Below are 13,349 nucleotides of genomic sequence, written 5' to 3'. Positions count from 1 at the left end.
CATTTTCTTTGGGCTTCCCAGCCACCTACACCAACTAGTTGTTTGTCTGTCTGCTTGTTTCTCCTTCCCCCTGTTGCCCTCTCAGCAGGGCTGTGTATATAGGGCCTGAATGCACCAAAGACAAGAGAGACTAAATGAAGGCAATTTCACCTAAATGTTTGGTTTTATCACAGTGCTCTCCGATCACTTGAATCCCCTGCACAGGAGATGGACCAGGGAAAAGACGAAGTCCACATCATCATAAAGCTCTCAGTTGCTTTGCCAGATGTCAGGAAGGGGAACTGCACATGCACCAGGTAAATAGAGGGAGCCACACCCCAAACCACTGAACCTGACATGTTGGCCTTCCCATTACTTGTTGGTGTAAAAAATTCTTTTTTCTGACTCAAGAATATGAAGTACATTGATATTCCTTTGTTATATCTTATGTAAATCTTATGACTGTTAATTCTGTTAATTGTCTTTTCAATGAACTCTAATATGCAGAGGGTTGAACTGTATTGAATCATACAGGAAAACATGATTATTGCCTCAGCTTCTTTTTTTTTTTTTTTTGCTTGCTTGCTTGCTTGTTTAAAGTGAAACAAATTGAAGAGCTATGACTCTCATTATGCTTCTTTGTAATTTGCATCCATAAGCAAATAGCAATTATGGAACAGAGCAGAATTATGGTTTACATTACTTGATCATCTTGTGGCTGGAACATTAAAATGATGGACACAGATTTCTAGTTTTAAAAAACTCTAGGCAAATATTAGTTACTTCTACTAACAGCTGTCTCCTGGAGTGCTTGGGCAAAACAGAGGCAGGTTATATGTAGAAATGCAGTCAACTGCTCTTTCCTCTACAGTTTGGAACAACTGTGCTCTCTCAGACACATCCAGGTGTGCAGGTACAAGGTGCTCTCCTACTTTACTTCCCCCTCCATTTCACACAAGTGACCAAGCACTGGAACAAATAATGCACGGCCTGAATCAACAGTAAAGGAATAACAGCTAAATGCTGCACCATGCCAGGAGCTCGGGATGTTATTTTATGTGAAGGAGAAACAATAGCTCTGTCCTTCTCTCAGGAGCTAAGGTACTAGAGTCTGATCATTGCTCTTCATAACAGACCAACACCATTTTTAAATATTATTAGCCAGCCCAATAAACACTTTGTCCTTGCACCTGATAAAAGCCAGATGAGTACCGTCAGTACTCAAGGATGCACTCCCTAGGGAGCAGCTGCCACTCCCCAGGACACAGCCAGGGATGCAGCCTCCAGCCCAAGGTGCCTTCAAGGGGCAGGATTACCTGCACACAGGCAGGAGCATCACATCAGCATTAGTGATTTCTGTACAGCTGACACCATTCACTGCAGTCTTACACCCTGCCTGGGTCTACACTAAAATCAGCTAGAGATGACCTTTGCTTTCCTGAAGACCTGTAGTTTTGCTTTCATCTTCTCTCTCTAATTAGGAAGTGCAGCTGAGGACTTTGACTTCCTTGGTTGTCTTTAAAACCATTTCCCCCCTCTACCTCACCCTTTAGTCATGCTCTTGTTTTGACACTTGACAGCAGCTGTTCTGTATCACTGGACATTATTGAGTCAGAGGGCAAAATATTCCTTATAAAAGAAAAAGGAAGAGAGGGAATAAGTGTGCAAATAGCAAGCCCAAACACAAACAGATTTATGGCAAATTCCAATATAATGTGTCAGCATTGCTAAACTCCCACTATTTTATTTGCATATTTGTAACAAGGAAATACAAACAAGAAATTAGACTAGAGGCTCCAGGCTGTTGCACAGTAATGGAGATATCTTAATATTACCTTATTTTGTATCTGTCTTACCCTGCACTTCCCATTTTTATTGCCTTGGTGGAAAAATTACAGAACACACAAAGAAAACCTCACCATCTTTGGCCTAAAGACACTGTGGAAATAATCATCAAAATTGCTTGCAAGCTAAAACCATGATTGGAAAATACATTAAAATAGACAAACAAGATTTTTTTTCAGGTGGGAGATGCCATTAAATCATGGCATTATTTTTATTCCCCTAGTGTATATTATTTTCTTAAAGTTTAGAAAGCATACACAAGCAAATACAATTACTGCATTTCAGACAGTTTCAAGTTGCTAGGTACTGCACTAAGCAGTGACAGGACTGTGCTCCTCTTAGTTTCACTCACAGCAATTGAGAAACAGGTACTTCCAGCTGGTAAAACCGGTCATGCAATCTAAGCTGCTTCACAGAAACCTAGACAAGCAAATATCACATGACTAGCCAGAAAACACAAACATTGCCACTGAGGGAAAACAAAAGACAGATACTTGTGGCTTTAAATTATTTTTAAGTGCTTATTTTTATTTTATATATTTTTTGAAAAATAAGTAAAAATAATTGGACATTTTAAAATTTAATTTTTCATTTAACAATGCAAAGCAGAAGGAACTGTTAAATACTACTTCCTTCTTTAAGGTAGAAAAAAGATTTTTATACCTTTTTTATATGCTCATCTCATTTACCATCTCTCTCTCTCTGGTTGATGTTTCTAACCTTGAAGAACCAAAAAGAAATGAACAGGCTGGACCTCCAGCACTGCATTTCATCTGTTAATAGCCACTCTGATATGTAGAGGTAGACAATAAAGAAAAAAGCTTAAAATTCAAATATATATTAAAAATATATTAAACTTCTTATCATCTTTCCTTCATAATCAGTAGTAACAGCAGAGGTAATTCAATATCATACATTCCCTGCTGCTGGAATTCACTTGAATCAATACAGTTACAGTGCAGAAAAATACCAAATGGGACATCTATTGAATTCAATAACTGAGGAATTCTGGTTTATATTATATAATCAATCTTATGCACATGAAATAACTGATTTTTTATAATTGCAGCCTCACATTAACTAGTTTTTTGAAGAATAGAAATTATAGAGTTTAATATTAATAACCTTTATATATATCCACTGGTGCCTATGGGCAGCTGGACAATATATTGCCAAAAAGCTTCAAAACAAAAAAATTATTCTAGATGACTTCCATGAGCTCCTATGTCATCAATTTACAAACAGGTTTGTTGCATAATTAATACCATCAATTCACAGCTGCCCTGGGGATAGTAACTTAAATTATATTAATTATTGTTTTCATTACCACAGCTTCTGTAGTCCTTAGTTGTAGAGCCCATTTTTATTGTCTTGGTTACCTTATGAACACAAACAAACACTTCTGTTTAATCTCTCATATGCTCCATATGCATTCAGCATGCTGCCTATTTTGTAATTTAAATAGAGGTTCTATTGTCAATGATTGCTTCTCAGGACTTCCTTCTGGAATACAGATTGCTAAAGTGAAATTCAATATGCTGGGTCACGTTACCACTTCTTGCACTGATTTGTTAATGTAAGTCATTCTATTAATAAAACAACACCCTGAGAAAACCTCATTCTTGAAACATCTAGTTCTTCCTTTGAAGATATTTATTTGTTTAAAGGACAGAAAAGGAAATGATGAGTAAATAATAGCAAAATAACAAGTGTGTACATCATGAAATAGAAACATGTTGACTGAAGCACTGTTTTGGTCAGAGCACAAATTCACATGCCCACAATTCCTGAGTGATAAATATAGCTCTGACACTCAGAGAGAGCACAGCTAACACCATTCACCCAGCTAGGGAGAGGGGCCATCCAAAAACACAGTCTGAGTTCTGTAATCGCTCCTTAAACTCCTTTTCTATGTCCAGACTAAAGTCAAAGCACAAAGAGACATTGCCTCCTCCTCGAGACAGAGAAAAATCTAGAGAAAAATCTAGTCAGATGGAATGATCAGTGAATGAGATGTAAGAATCTTCAGCCTGTCTTCATATCATGACTCATTATAGCTATCACAGTAACCTAATATGGATTAGCTGTTTATTGTGTAATGAGCTCTGGCTTTTCTAAAACCTTTTACAAACAGCAGCAGTTGATCATCTGAACACCAACTTTCTCTCTGTGGAACTTCAGAGGAAAAAGCTAAACCCATTCCAAAGGTCCAGAATGAAATTACAGTCAAGAAGAAGTTTGTGCCAAAGTTCCCAGGATAACTCTGGCCTAGAAGCTTCCCCAAGCTTTATGATGTGCCCATTTTATCACCTTCAGCAAATCATTTGTGCTTCTTTCATTACATCAACACACACTCAAATGCAGACAAGTATCTTTTGAAAATTAATGTGTGATGTGTCTACAGCACAGGAAAGAGCAAATGAATAATAGTAAAAAAATTTAATCTATTATTCAAAATGCAAGAGCTCATTCAGATTAAGTGGGTTTTTTTCAAACATCATTTTAATTAGCTCTTCAGCCCAGCAGACTTTATACAACTGTAATTGCTCTTTGATACTGCTCTACACATATGCAGCTAAGTTTGATGAAAAGTAAGTGAAAATAACATTTAATTTCCTCCTTTTGCTAAGGGCAAGTAAAATACCTCTTCTGTTATGCTTACTTGACTTAATTAAATGCAGTGTGACTAAATGGTCATAAAATATTAGACCCTAAGATGATCTGGGTCTTTAAATTATATTTCTAGTGTCACTGGCACCCTTAAACTGCTGATTTGCTTTCAGTCTGTGAAACTTCCTAAGAAGCAATATCTCCCAAGTTAAAACACTGTGTTGTAACATCCCAAGCTGCTCTAGTCCATCACCCATGTAAAAAACCACAGGTAGGTTGTCCCACACCCAGACTGCCCCTGGCTTCTTCCTCAGCAGGGAATCACCACTTCCTTCTGGCTGTCCTGTGTTCATTTTGCTGTGTGGATCAAGCAGAAATTAAGCTGAAATCTTGTTGCTGATTCTGCACTAGTGTGGCCAGGCTTGCTATCTGGCCTTCCACAGAAGGCAGTCAAGGACTGACAAAAGTAGACTGAAAAAGTTTGAAGGCAAAAGAAAACTTTTAAAAAATCAAAACAAAACAAAAAACTGGTGCTGCGTACATGCACATGGGTTGTTTATTAAATATTTTTATATTGATCATTGTCAGAAGACTTCTTGGGAAATGTGAGACTTCAGATCAAATCCAGTGCCTGAAGGTAAAGAAAAATATCTGCCTTAAAACTGGAGGCCTTGCAAGGTCATAGGACTTACGCCTTCATATGTAAAGCATTCATGCTAGCACATTAGCAGATACATATAAAAACTGATATATATAATATATGCCTATGCAATGTCACGATACCTCTGCCCAGCAAAAAAGGCTGCACGCTGGTCAGTCACATTACTATAGCAGAGAGGCAAAACAGATCCCCATTTTCCAGTTCATTTTTGAACAATTCTGACTTGTTTACTCAGTGAGAAATTGAAAATTAGAATTTATTCTTTTTTTCTGTAAGTTTCTTGCAATTTCAGCCCTGTGACAGAGTACCAAAGTGCTGCTGTTACCCTCACAGCAAACTTAAAGCACGTTCTCATTAATCTATATGACATAATTCCTCTCATTGTGTTTTCCCAAAAGCTGTGCCTATCAGTAAGAGGGTGCTGTTTGAAATCAAGCACTGGGAGGATAAATAAATCCCTCCTTACATCTGTCAGAGCTGAGACATCAGTCTTGTGGGATGATGCTAGGAAGGAACTTCAATTTTAGAGTATCCCACATCAGCCATTTGCCTTTTGGTGTCACAAAATGTCCGAGTGGTTGAGGGCAGAGGGGTTTCAGCCAGAGCAGCTCCCTCCCTGCAGAGCTGGGGCTCACGTGCCACCAATTCACATTCTGACATTCTGCCACCACACCCTGAGCACTGCCAGTCCTGCCTGCCTGAACCAAGCCCAGTGGTGCAGCCAGCACAGGTGAGCATCTCTGCTGTTCTCCTTCCAAAAGCACACTGCAGAGCAAGTTTGGGAACACACCAGTGACGTTGTTGCAAACAATGCATTTTGGAAGCAGGTGGTGCCCAGCATCACAGCTGTGCCTGCACATACCCCTGCATGTGTTGTAAACTGCACCCTCTTATTCATAGAATGACAGAACAGTCTGAGTTGGAAGGGACCCATAAGGAAAAATGAGTCCAACTCGTTTTTTGTGTTGTGAGTGGCCAGGGATTGAACCCACAGCCTTGGCATATCTTACTTATGCTTTAACCAATTGAGCTAATCTCCTAGCAGACCATTATACCATTAATTTTGTACACTGGATTAACTACAGAGTGACTCCAGAAAAAGGATATATATGTGCTAATACTACATGTCATGCTATCATAGCTTGAAGGTTGTTGAAGAAAACAAGGGATTTTAAAAGATGCTTCCAAAAGTACAAGGACAAGATAATAGCAGAAGCCTTGAAAGTGCAAGTGTGGAATAGGAGCCTTAGGGTTACAAGCACAAATCATTAATAATAAGTTGTAACTCACAACAGGAATGTAACCTTGTGTGCTGGTGGTATTAAGGATAACAGAGCAAGAAAAGAACATGTTTTATGTGGCATATATAAAACATGTCAAACACCATTAAATTTAGATGTGCTGGCTGATGAAGGAGGAACAAGTAAACTGTTAACAAAGACAGTAAAGTAGCTTCAAGTGGGCCCAAAGCACAGGGTAAGCCCCACCACCACCATCATCCACCTTCCTGCAAACAATAGAGATGCTGGCAGCTTCCATAATGATACATAGAAAATAAAAGAGGTAGAGAAGAGGAAGTTATCTAGGTTGCTTTCAACTGTGAGACCATTGAGCTGCAATAATAGGACATTTGGACTTTAAGTGTATGTCTGTACCTAGACTACACCATTATATAAGCCCCATGCACACGAGAGTTTGCATGCACTTCGGTGAACAGTACAATGAGGAGGTGCTAAGAGAAAACAGATTGAAGAGAGGGTAAGTGTGAGAGGTAGTGCACAAAAGTCTTTCCCAAATGGATAAACTTAGGGGATTAGTGGTCCAGTTGAATACAAAATAAATGATAAATTCAGAATACCAAGTATCAGCCCAAGACCCCCAGGACACACTGGAATCAGCAATGAACAAGTTGAACCCCCCCTGTATCAGCTGTACCCAAAGACTGCAGGATTACACATACAGCTCACCAAGAAGCCAAAGGCGCAGTAGTAAAGCCTTCTACTTCTGCACAAAGGGCTGTGCCTCCAGCTGGACATGAGTTAGTGCATGAGAATTTGAGAAAGCTGCTTCAGCAACCAAACACACCCTGTGGAAAGTTATCTGCTTTAACAACAACAGCCTCATTCTCTTAATATCTTGACTAGAAAAAGGGCTCATATAAATGTTGTTTTTGAGAAGTGCTTCCTTCAACTTGTTCCTGTCGGGGAAAAGGGAATTAATAACATTATAAGTCTGTGATTAGACTGCTAATTTTCCAATTAGTGTAACTAGAAATTTTTGCATCTCTATAGATGCTTCTCTAGCTTGCATGAGTTGCACAAGGTATCTGGTCTTACCTCTGTTGAGGTTTGGTAGTGATTTGGATACAGGAGATGAGACTGAGCATTTCCCACCTGTGCAGGTTTCTGCTCAGTTTTAAAGCAGTGCTTTGCTCCTTAGCTTAGATGCAACTGAAGGACTGGTACAGCCCCACTTCAGCAGATGATTTATACAGAGTTACACTTCAAACTTCTCCAGGTTAACAGCTGTGTGTGAAATCCCTCATGGACCCTTATGAGGACATGGGCTCTCAGTGCTTTGGGGCAAACCTGCTGTCAGCAAGAGCACTTCAGCAATATTTTGGCAAGCACAACATCATTTGTTTCACAACAGCGTTTTCTCTGTGTTCCCCCAGGTATAACTCTATCCAAAACACTCCAACACAGTGTGAACACCCCAGTCACCCACATCTGACAGGAAGAAATGAACAACCATGGCCCTTTGTACCATGGTCACCTGTTAATTGTAGCATTTACTCTAAGAAACATTGTCCTCTAACCCAAAGGACTACAGCTTCAGGTTCAAATTCATTCTCACTGCCAGCATTTTCAGCAAAGAAAATTCTTTCCAGGAGAGGACATAAGACAGTATCCAATACTTCCCCCTCAGAGATTGCAGCTACCTCTGTAAGATTTAATGTTCCCATTCCCATGCCCCAGGTTAACAGATCCTGTCATTACCTCCTGCCCTGATACAACCAACCAGCTCCAGCTGCTCTCATCCAAACACCAAAATGCAGTGAAATGCTCATACACAGCCTGCAGCTACTACATGCATGTCTCCACTGACAGCTGTCTCCTCATTTTGATTTTCTGATTTCCTAAAAGTTTCCTTTTCCTCTAATATTCCTCTTTTATTACTGTTGTCTGTTCTCAGCTAAACAAAAATTTGTTAAAAGTACATTTAATTTTTTGATGGCTTTTTCAGTTTAGTTTATTAAAATATTTTCATTTTTAAAAACTGTAGAAAGTAAGGGATCTTGAGAGTTAAAATGTTTTGGACAGGTTTTATTTAATTGGAAAGTAAATATTCATTTAAAAATAGTTGATCTGGCAGGAGGAAAGTAAAGGCTGATGTGATTTGCTTCTGGCAGCACAGATTCTTTCCTGTGTTTGGACTCTGCTATTACTATTATTTTAAAATAAGAATCACATCTTCAATAGGTGCCTCCTTTCCCAAACTGCTACAGCTTGTGTCTGGCCACTGGTACTGCAGAGGAACTATATTTTTGGAGCTGCAATCCAAAGAATATTAATAAAGAGTTGTGTTAGATTTTCAAAAGGCCATACAGCTGCCACCCGCATACCAACGACAGATAATAGCACATCTTCCATGTTTTGGTATTACCTCACTAAATTATTGTTACATACTCTCAAATATGTGTTCCAAGATTCAAAAAGCCATCTGGCCTCTGGATTTAACAAGCTTTTTTATCAATCAGAAAAGGGTATATTGAAAAAAGAAAAGCAATGCTGTCATAGATTTCAACACAGGCAAATTAAAACGTTACTCTTTACCTACTCCATTTATGCCCAGATTGAGGGCTTCTAGTTAATCTAGAATAATTTTTTTTCTACTGTCATTTCAGCAGACAGCAGTGAAAGTCTTGTAATACCAGCTAGCCCATATTCCTCAGCTCCTTTCCACAAAGAAGAGAACAGAGTTCTCCTTGATGGTACATTAGGGATACACAGAGCACTTTGGAAATATCTGCTGCTAAATTTTCAGCTTTTAAACAAAGCACACATAGGGGAAGGCAGTTAATATTTTAATCTCTAAGAAATGGATTATTTCATCTTGTATTATCAGCAATAGGCTTCCCTATCAGAAGCTGCACCCTTTACAGTCATCTGTGCCAGGCATTTAAGGAATAATCAATACAAGCTCATCTACAAGCATTCTTACCTGTCCCCTACTAATAAAACTCAGAGGGTTGATAATTCAGATGCCTCCTTCTGCAGACTGCTGCCTGTAGTATGTAGAGCACAGTTGGAAGATAAATAAAAAATGAACATTAAAAAAGCAGCAACAAAATGTCTATGATAAAACTGAAGAAGAGGTCATATTTTCCCCTTCTCAGCAAGGACTTTCAGAGGTCCTTTTAATGAGCTATTTTCTGAGTAGGTCTGTGTGGGCTCAGAAGAATGCTGGCTACAAAGAGTAATTATTCTGGCACTCAGCTAGTAGCAAGCAATAAGGTAAAGCTGAATGGCTGTTGGCTTCTTCTGCACGTTCACAGGAGGGCACGATAATAAACTTAGGATCTTGTTTTCTTCTCTGTGTTAATCATTCCAAAGCAGTTGTCCTTAAACATTTAACTTGAGCTTTCCCGGATATCGAGAATACTGCATGTTTGAATAGTGCTATAGTGCTAGGGTCATTTTCATATGACTTTATCTATTGGGAAGAATAATTACACTTGGTCCAATTAAATAACTTTATTTTTACTTATTAAATAATTTTACACTATATATATACAAGCTTGACTTTGTCTCATTTTAAAAAAATTGTTACTTTTCCACTTTGGCTTAATAATTCACTAAATACAGTCATGTACCATTCCTCAGATATTTCAGAGTGTAGGAGAAAGAATAGAAGAACTGTAGGAGAACAGCAGAATGTACATTTTGCACCAAGAACAAGCATAATTTCTTTAGACAACAAATCTGGGTAGTGAGAAAACACTTCAAGACCAAGTATGCTACTAATGTCAGGGTTCTAAAGAAGAGTCTTCCAAATTTAAGCAAAACCCTGTCAGTGTTACAAAGAATACCTTGGTGTTTCAGTTGAAAATGAATAATGTGTAATAATGTGTAATAAATAACACTCCTTAAGTGTTATTTATTACACACTTGTTTAAGTGTTATTTAACACACTTTTCAACTAAAAGGATCAGAGGCTCAAAGGCTTATAACAAAGGGAGGGGACCTAATTGAAATTAACAAAAATCTACATGCTGTCTACAGATACTTTCTTCAGAAGTTCCCAATATTAGAATACACGTGACAATGCAATGGAAAACACTTTGGCAGGTAGTGAGAAACAATGTCGGTTCAGTACTTAATTCCTACGTATTTGTACTGTCATGTTGTATCTTCATTCTAGGAAATTGGAGGAAGGCATGAATGTAATAATCATAGCTTTAGATTGATTAAAGAAGCAATTTAATTAATTTACTGAAAGAACTACAATATCAGAGATTTTAGAAATATTTTTGTCACCTTAAAATAGTTCAAAGCCTGTATTTCCTATAATACCCCAAAATAAACTCAGTACAATCAAGGTTGGTCCTGGCAGTAATTCCAGTATATTTCATAATATTCTTAAACCACCCTCACCACCAGGGAGAACTGATTACCCTTAAGCTGTGCATTAAGTGACATTCCTGACATACATTATATAGGATGGATTCTGTCCCTCCTCCTGTAAAGGACATTTAGCATTTCAATGACGTTAAGAGTGTTCATAAGTCAAGGTTCTCTTGTGCTGTGTTTTCTATTAGCTAGACACATGCCCTCTTCTTCAAACTCTAGGGTTTAGAGCCCAAAATTTTGTAGCCAAAGAGACCTTTGCTCCTTTTGCCTTAGTGGGAGATGAATCTGCAATCTCCCAAAAGCAGAGCCGACAGGTTCAGGGAAAACATCCCTTACTTACTGCAGTGCTCTAAAATGTCTGGATTGAGGAGAATCTTACAAGATTTCAGAAGAAATGGTGACTTTTAAATTTTTTTTAATAACTTTGGACCATTTTTTCTTAAAGTTACTTGAAATAAGTCAAATTTCACCCAAGAATTGAGTGAAAGTAAGTATGATTCTGAGTTTCTGAACTTGGTCTTTGCTTTGAAAAGGGAAGAAATATATCTTGGATGAAGATTGAAACTGAAATTCAAATTAAATAAAATTGGAGGTTAATATAAAGTTTTAAAAAGTGAAAGCATTTCAGTTATCAGTTTGTTAGTTTGACATATCCGTCATGGTTTTAATTTTCAAGAGCAGGGATCATTAAACCAGACATCAAATATATATTCTTCATTTAAATTCAACAGAAAAGACCCTATAACTCATGCATTACTTTTTCATCCAATGTTTTGACAAGTTAGAAGATTTACAGATAATAAACAGATTTGGACTTAATAAAAGTCCTTGTTCTGCATCAGCAAATGACTCTTGCAAGTATTCTTTATCCCAGAGATTATATGTCCTGTGAACAATATTAAGAAATGACAAGCATTTTTAATAAAGCTCTCCCATCTGCCTGCACAAGGCACAATCTATGAAAGGTTCATAATCAATGTCTTCTGAACAGCTTAATTAGTTTACATTACACAGAAGCATAGCTAGTCTCAAATTAAAAAAAAAAAAAATAAAATCCCTGAAACTTTAGGTCATGTATCAAGACCATCCTAACAGCAATGTATTGGCAATCCAATAAAATTTTAATCATGCACACTTTTTACTAAATCTTTGGATTATTTTAAAATATTCTAAACTCAGTTTTTATGAAAAAAGGCACTGCTGTACTATTTATGCCAAATTCTTTTTCATAGTGTTGGACCTTATGTTCCTATTGGCTACAGCTCTTTCTTCAGGAAAAAAAGTGAAAGCCCAGTGCTGCCACAGCTATCCAGGTGAGGTTTTGATAAGAGCAGAGAACACAGGTCAAGGGGAGAACTCAGGCACCCAAGAAGAGCAAAAGGCAGATACACTCACAAGCCCAGTCCTCTTCCCTAAAACACCCCTTCTCTGACTCTTAAAGAAAGTGTAACCACTTACATATTCTCCCAAAAATTGTACCCTCATACAGTATTTTTTCTCCCAGCTCCAGTCTCTGACTTTGTATCTGCCCTGCCTATAAGGTCTTGTTTGTTAACTAGCCAGAAATCAGCATGAAGAAAAGAATTTAAAAGTTAAGGAAATCAATGAAGTTGTTTTTCAAGTAACTTAAAAGACCTCTTGTACCAAAAAAATTACTTTTACTCTGCTTTCCAAGAAAGATGTTTTAGAAAATTACAAAATATACTAGTAGATTATGAAATTCCACTAATTGAAATGGTTGCCTTTAATTTTGGTAGAAGTCAGATGCTGTGTTTTGTTGCATGTTACCTCAACAGATTCTGTATTGCCACTGTACATAGGAGATCCCATCTCCTTTGCAGTTCTGCAGTGGACCAGGAATCTTTCATTTAAGTATTTTCTCCCACACTAAAAAAGTCAGTTTGCTTGAACAAAACCTTTTTAACAGAACCTACTTGGCTTCATTCATTTTATCTGGATGGTGCCTTGAATCCAGGAGGGAATGACTGCTGGAAGCACCAGAATGGAGAGACAGAATTGCTTTTGAAAATGTCTCTCTGAATGACAAGAATAAGAATGACCCAGCTACCAGACTATTTTCAGATGTCTCTTTCTCAGATGTGTTTTTCAGCATAAGATCTGAAAGAGGTCTTCCACCATTAGCATCAGAAAACAGATTGCCAAAGGTTGAAGCCTTCCTCCCGCTAAAGTCTTTTCCTAGTCAGAATTGTCAGACACAGTTATTGAAAGTTAAAATGGCGTTGCAACCTTCCAGAGCTGGAGAAGCATTTGACTCAAAAATCCTGACACTAAGGCCTTGGAAGAAGGATTTGTGGAGCAAGAGAAAGGAGCTTTAGGTAACTGTGAGGTGACAGGTTTTGTTTTGCAGCACTCACTGGAACCTGCCTTTTGCCTGCCAGCAGCCAAGAGCCACTGCAGCACCTGATGGTCACAAACAAGCCAGAAAGCTGCAGGTGAAGGATCTGCACATCTGACCTGCCATCAGCCTTTATTCTTCTTCCAAAACAATGCATATGAGAAATGCACACAGTCACAGATTTGAAGCAATGGGCAGACATTTTTGTTTGGCTCCTCACTAATGCTAAATAAACACAAGATGTAAGGTTGTACTGACCCACAGC

The 13,349-nt window shown here is 38.1% G+C and overlaps 1 protein-coding gene across 1 annotated transcript in view; it reads right to left on the bottom strand.

Moving 5' to 3' along the window:
• Positions 1-13,349, bottom strand: part of MLIP (muscular LMNA interacting protein) — a 103,928-nt gene that overhangs the window by 61,645 nt on the left and 28,934 nt on the right. The gene's annotated exons all lie outside the window — the stretch shown is intronic.

Source organism: Molothrus aeneus, chromosome 3 (assembly GCF_037042795.1).
Source record: "Molothrus aeneus isolate 106 chromosome 3, BPBGC_Maene_1.0, whole genome shotgun sequence".
Lineage (NCBI taxonomy): Eukaryota > Metazoa > Chordata > Aves > Passeriformes > Icteridae > Molothrus > Molothrus aeneus.
The sequence above is the reverse complement of the archived record's forward strand: the minus strand, read 5'-3'. Positions and strand labels throughout refer to the sequence as shown.